Source organism: Phycodurus eques, chromosome 3 (genome assembly GCF_024500275.1).
Source record: "Phycodurus eques isolate BA_2022a chromosome 3, UOR_Pequ_1.1, whole genome shotgun sequence".
Taxonomy (NCBI): Eukaryota; Metazoa; Chordata; class Actinopteri; order Syngnathiformes; family Syngnathidae; genus Phycodurus; species Phycodurus eques.
The window spans coordinates 30661278-30668831 of record NC_084527.1 but is presented as its reverse complement, the minus strand read 5'-3'; positions in this window follow the sequence as shown (position 1 = coordinate 30668831).

Here is a 7554-nt window from a genome sequence, read left to right as displayed (position 1 = left end):
GCAAGCGGCGATTGAAATGGCTGAGAGGCGACGGAGCCACGTGAGGCAGCAGCCGACCAATAAGCCGAGCAGTGGGCGTGGTCAGAGTCACAATGATTTATGACTTGCCAGTTGCTGTTCCCACACTTTCATAAAGCACTACAATAGAAGCAGACAAATATATGGAGTATATGTCACAGATTATTTGGTTTATGTGGCAATGAGGAATTTTTATTTATTTATTTATTTATTATTATTATTGTTTGTACTTTATGCACAGCCTCACTAAAGTATTCTATATTGCGGTGGTTTTCAAGTACCACCCAGAAAAAAAAAAAAAAAAAACTTTCCCCTGCAAGTCCCACCAACTTGACCAGCATTAAGATACAGTTGTGTAGTAGAACGAAGTGTTCATCAAAAATGTTATCACTGCAAGCCATGATCATCAATAACGGTAAAGAGAAAAAAAAACTAATTTATTTATGCTGCCTTAGTTTTATATGGGTAAATGTCTCCTAAACTTATTGACAATTTAAAATTTTAGGCATTCATAGTAAACGCAGTCCTTTTTGACAGAGCACTTACACTTATTTTTATAACGGTAAAGACAGAAGTGGGTCACTGTCTCCAAGGACTACATGGACGGGCTGGCCTGTTAAAAAAAGAAAAAATAATAATAATAATAATAAGTTGCTCACCAGAATTAATACATTTTCTAGAAATGTTGTAGAACTGTTCCTTTGAAAATGTAAACACAAGCAGAGATTTGACAACTAAATTGGTTAATTTAGATATTCGTCAGTTTCCTCATTGTTGTGAGAATTCATTACTATGATCAGTGTCCTCACATAAATGCATATCATTATTGATTCATAATATCAGATAGTAATACTAATAACATTACTAAAGGTAATTGGAGCAAATGAGTTATTTCAGAAGCGTGGATGAAACTGGTAGCCCTTCGCATTAATCGGTGTACCCAAGAAGTCGCTCTCGTTTTCAGAAAGGTCGATGACCCCTGGCATAAACATTCATCCCAACTACTCATTAAACCATATATGCGTAAATCCAAAAATGTAATTAGTATCTTCAGAAAACACGTTTCAAATGACGTAACTTTATTTCAGACACGGTAACGGTAAAGACGTTTTGGCATGAGAAATATTTTTTAGATTTTTAGACAATTCAAATACTTATACCAGTAAAATGAATTGATTTTCAAAAGGAAATTCAGTGGGCCATGTTTTTAGCATTATTGATCAAATTATATGAAAATTACCCACGTAAACTACATGTTCTTCAATGTAATACAATTAAATGAACTGAACTTAATTAATAATTCAATTAATATGTGTTGCACGTAAAAGTTAGGGGGAAAATTTTTTACCTAAATAAAATTTTAAAACAAAAACAAAAAATCTGAGATGAAATGCAAATCCAGGGATCTTGTTTGATGCGCGTCCCACGTCTGAGATGCACAGAAATCAGCGACGCATAAAGCACGATCATTCTGTGTCTTCTGATGCAGAGCTATGGTTTAGTACTCTGGTGTGGTGCGGGAAATGCGGTGTCTGAATTATTTTTGTAATTTTTTTTTTTTTTTTTTGTGGACGAGACAGGACGAGAGTGCGACTAGGCGCATATGCGCCCTAATTTATGAATGGCGCAGCAACAAACAAAAAAACTAAACAAAAAACAAAACAGAGGGTGCATACAGGTGCTCAGTCATGTGAGGAAGAAAGAAGCATTTCCGCGACTTGAAAGCAGACACACACATACATCACTGTGGTCTCTAAACCAATCAGTGATAGTGAAGAGCGGAGGGTTAATTTCCAAATGTATTCTGATGCAGTTCGTACTAGTTACCTGTTAAAAATGTAGTCAGTAATGTAATCCAAGTACCACAATATTCAAGTAATGCCACTCGTTTACATTCAATTACTTTTGGATTACTCTAATTGCAAAAATGACAAAAGAAATAAATCTCAATAAAATATATATGCATACAAATAAATAAATGAATAAATAAAGTCTTGCTCTATAAGTGTTTGATAATAATGTTTTTGGAATGCGGGAGCGGGAGGAACCTGGACCACTAAGGATACAAATCCAAAACCTCAGAACTGTGAGACAAAAGTGCAAACCTCCTGTTCATTGTCCTGCCTAGCTTCATAAAAAAAAAAAAATTAATTGTGTGTTATACACTGAGGGAAATGGAAAAAAAAAAAGAGGGCTAATTAAATTTATGACGGCAGCCTTTGCAGTTAGCGGTAGTTTAACCTCTCCCTTCGATGACACGCACCCACACACACACACACACACACACACACACACACACACACACACACACACACTTCCCACTTTATGATTCAATAATGTGCTGCTAACTCTGCAAAAGGTTGGGGCTAAAAATCAACAACAGTCTCTCCCTGTTTTAAAATAGTAATCCTACAAAATAATTCCAATTTCTTTTCAAATGTACCTGCAATCTGATCACGTATTTGTTTTTTTGTTTGTTTTCTGTAACAGTAATGGAATACAGTTACCTTGTTTTGTAATCTGATGACGTAATTTCGTTACATGTATTCTGATTTCAAACAACCACTGCAGGAGGAAAGTAAGCAAGCTTTTTTGCGTCTCCTGTTTAAGCACAGTATCCCGATTACTTTGCCCCAGCATTGTCTCTCAAATCATTTGACATATGTTAAGAAAGCGCTGAGTATTAGTATTTATTTTGTATTTATTTAACCTTTATTTGTCTAGTTAAAGAAATTGAGAACAGATTCTCATTTGCAAAGCCGACCTGGCAGCAGACAACAGAGTAAAACAAAGCAAAATAAAAGAATATACAAATACATACTAAATGTACAGTGTTATATAGTTGCATAGGTATATAATACAAAAAAAAAAAGTTCAAATCAGGCTAAAAACAGGCACAAATATCAATGACAGAGTCCCCTCGACCAAAGATTTTTTGCAATGTAATCCAGACAAAATTATTTGTATCTTGATCCCTCGAGGAGAATTTGAATGCACACTCTACTTCCAATTTTTTTCTGTTGTACACCGCACGGAGAAAGCAGACCATACTCGTGCAGGCAGGCAATGACAATGTGTATGCTGCTTGGATGAAAAGCAGACAGATGGCTAAAAAAAAAACTGAGGTTCTTGCTCAACGTTACTTCAGGTTACTTTCGGTGCAGACATTTACTCTAGTCAATGCCCTAGTTTATATTGACCAGGATAAATGCTCTGAATTTTAAATGAACTAGTGAATTTAGTGTCTACATACAGTAGTGATGGTAGCAATGACTAGAGCTACATTAAAAATATATATTATAAAATGATTACTTAACTGTATATCATTTGAACAAATTTTAACCCTTCTGCCAGTCAGATATAGTTGCAATTTAAAATGTAGACGCCAGAGAGCAGTACAGACCCGGGGCTTTGGGTACTGTACCCTCAATAGCAATCACACTTGCACATTACTGAGTTCCAATCTAAGACCAACAATTCAGGTGCATCCACTACAATTATACTTTTATTCTGGTTTGAATTGAAAAATGTGGTTTTAGTTTTGATTGACACCTCTATATATTAATTAAGCATGTTTCCTGTGTTTGTAGTTTACGCTGGTGAAAAATTCAACTATACATGCTATTGAGCACCATTTTGGTTACCTTATTTAGCTGTCGTCCAAAGTCAGCTGGGATAGGCTGCAGCTTACCCACGGCTCTAATGAGGATGATTCATATATTGTCATCATACTGTATCAGTGCTGTGCAAATGTCTTAGGCCATCATTAGAGTTGTTGTTTTAGAAATAGCACACTTATCATTTATATTTGAAATGCCACATTGAGGAGGAAAAATGCATTACTGTATGACATTTTTGTCTTTCTAGTTTTTTTTTTTTTAAGTTGGGACATTGTGTTAAACATAAATAAAAACAGAATACAATGATTTGTAAATCCTGTTCAACCTATATTTAATTGAATACACTACAAAGACAAGATATTTAATGTTCACACTGATAATCATGTACTTAGAATTTTATGGCTGCAACACGTTCCAAAAAAAGCTGGGACAGGGTCATGTTTACCACTGTGTTCCATCACCTTTTCTTTTAACAACATTCAATAAACGTTTGGAAACGGAGGACACTAATTGTTGAAGCTTTGTAGGTGGAATTCTTTCCCATTCTAGCTTGATGTACACCTTCAACGGGTCTCCGTTGTCTTATTTTACGCTTCATAATGCGCCAAACATTTTCAATGGGAGACAGGTCTGGACTGCAGGCAGGCCAGTCTAGTACCCGCACTCTTTTACTACGAAGCCACGCTGTTGTAACACGTGCAGTATGTGGTTTGGCATTGTCTTGCTGAAACAAGCAGGGGCGTCCATGAAAAAGACGTTGCTTGGATGGCAGCATATGTTTCTCCAAAACCTGTATGTACCTTTCAGCATTAATGGTGCCTACACAGATGTGTAAGTTATCCATGCCATTGGCACTAACACAGCCCCACACCATCACAGATGCTGGCTTTAGAACTTTGCGTCCATAAAAACAATAAAGTTTATCAGTTTGAACATTAAATATCTTGTCTTTGTTGTGTATTCAATTAAATACAGGTTCAACATGATTTGCAAATCATTGCATTTGGTTTTTATTTATGTTTAACACAACGTCCCAACTTAATTGGAACTGGGGTGTAGATCATACCCATGTTTTCATTCAAAGAGAAAAGAAAGAATAGAGCTGAAAAAATATACAGAATAAACATTGGTGTTGTTGCTGAGAGCAGTTGGCATGGACTCAAGATTACTTCCACCACTTTCTAAGACTGTTGATTTCCGACATATTTCCTGTTCCACTATCAAGGCCATGCTGAAAGTCACAGTTCGCTGTGAGGTTGGACAACACCTGCAACTTCCAGTCTGGGTTCCCAGCCAATACAAACTGTCTGCAGAGCATCACAGTGCAGCAGGTTGCCAAGTCCATCACATCTCTGAATCTAGCAAACTGTGATGTGGAGAGACCCTTTAAGCTCAGATTTTAAATCCTTCATCATGACTACAAGCACCAAAGTGTCACCTGATGTTTGCGGTATGACGGGTCAAAACCGACATGCCCCATTTTTCAGTTCAGACTACTACAGGAACTCTGGGTTGTTGTTTGAGTCAATTTGAGACACATTTCTATGCAGTGTATCTTTTGCTAAAATTCAATTATCAGCAAAGCCACTGTAAGAACAACTATGTTCCCTTCTGCCATGCCACAAACCTATCTTGCTTGATTTCAACAAATTTTGTCTGCAGTTGTCTTTCTAAAGCATATTTATCAGCTGGATAGTAATAAACACCTAATAATTAAAGTGTTTTGAGGGACGTTTAGTTGATTAAATTACAGTAACATATTTGGTTTTAACTTAAATGGGAAACTGTCACTAATCCCAATACGTGTATTTCTCATTATCTTGTGGCTATGCATTGTATTAAAATACCAGGAAAGCATCTTATAAACAAATGAACAGTGCAACGTTGCCACGGGACTCCAGTTTTCGTGTACAAAAACTCTAGTGACTTGATGATCTGTTTGAATTTACACCAAACAAATAGTTGGTGTGTACAAACATTGTCATTAAGCAACTGCAAACTGACAGTGACGAAAGCAAATGCTAAGTCTGTCGCCATGGTGAAATGGTGTGCCATATGTTTTGTGGATCCTGTCAACAGGCGGAACAGTACAAGAATTCAACCTCTTCCAAAGTACAACAGTAAAACGGAAGAATTTTAATAATGTCGACATCAGTTTTATCTTATATGCATGCTTTATTCCAACTGAGAGCACAAAGAGTCCTGCTTGTTCGCTACCCTTAGCATACAAACTGGACTCACAGTCAGCAGTCAAATTTTAAAAGATCACTTTTGCTTACTTAATGAACTTCAATACGAGCTACGTCTCAAAATCGCATCTGCGCGCCTGCCTTGCAGAAAATTTGAAAGTCAGAAATTTCAGGCCTCCCACTTCAAAAAGTTGAAATAGTCAATGGAATGCCACGTGAAGGTGAAGTTGCCACTAGTGGAAGTCGGAATAAATTGATGTACCCTGTGATGTGACCCAATTTACAGAAATCTTATTGTCAGGGGGTCAAATTGTTAGCAGTCGGAGCTTCGTAGCTCTAAGTGGGATATTTCCCACTTTCCAGCAGTCTTCAATGCTGCTGAAGGCTGTCGTGACCCCTTCATCTTGGGGGACGACCAGAAAACAAAAAACGGACAATGTCAGTCGGACCTTCCACATGAAAATTCTCGTCAGGTAAGAGTATTTTTCCATTAAAAAAGGGCCCTGAATCATTTGAATGTACAGTAATTTCAATTATCCATCAATCAGATTTATTTTTACCCTGTTCATGGTCGCAAGGAAGCATGAGTCCATCCCAACTGATATAGGTGCAAAGGCTGGGACCCTGAAGTGGTTGTCACCCAATTGCAGACCTGCTCTTTTCAAATATTATTATTATTATTATTATTATTGTAATTGTGTGTGTCATTGTTTTTAGCCAATTGACCTGCACCTGTCAGTTCACTCTCTGTCCTCTGGCGTCAGCCATGCCTGCCTTGTGCTCTACCAGTCATGCTTAATCTCCTTGGAGCTGAGGCTATTGAGTTTGTGACTGACCCTTGGGAGATTTTGTTCTGAAAATTGTTATTTTTATGCTTTGAAGTCTACCATTCACCACTAGTATGTAACAGCAGGGATGAGGCAAAATTGCTTAAAAAGGATTGGGTTCCACATAAGTGTTCTCTGTCACTGGACCAAATCTGGAAAAAGGTTTTAATGTGAAAGACCCTGAGACCCGAAGGGTTTGTCTCACATTCTGGAAACTATTGAACTATTGGATCACAGTGTTCTAGTGGGATGATAGGACACTATAAAGCAGGGGTGTCAAAATAATTCAGTGTCACGGGCCACATCGCAGTTATGGTTCCACTCGGAGGGCCGTTATGGCTGCAAACCCGTATGAATGTATGAATGCCTGATATTATTACATGTACACAAATTAATGGATAATTACTTTTGAAATCAAAAGCCAGTCGAAACTGTTCAACTACAGTATGAATCAATTTTATTTCAAAAGTGGGGTTGGGAGCAAAAAAAAATGCTTGCAATATCTCAATATTTTTAAAAGTGAAGCCAATTTGTAATTTGGTATATTAGCAAGAAACACAAAGTCGACGCACACTCTCGCGGGCCACATAAAAGGACGGCCAGATCTGGCCCCCGGGCCACCAGTTTGATACCTGTGCTATAAGGGCTTCAGCATACCATTAAGACCTTAAAGTTCTTGCTGGTCTTAATTCCTTCAGTTTTTGAGGATTCTTGAATCGTCATCCAGGGTTAGGGTTAGTTGTTAATTTCGATTAACTGTGGCCTTCATTCCCTCAACATTTTGGGAATGAAGACTGGAGCGCTTGGTGGAGGTGAAGTCTCACCAGTGGTTTGATTGGTAGAGTAACCAGGTCAGAGAGTTCCTCCATCGTCACAGGAGAAGGGAGGAGGTGAGGGTGA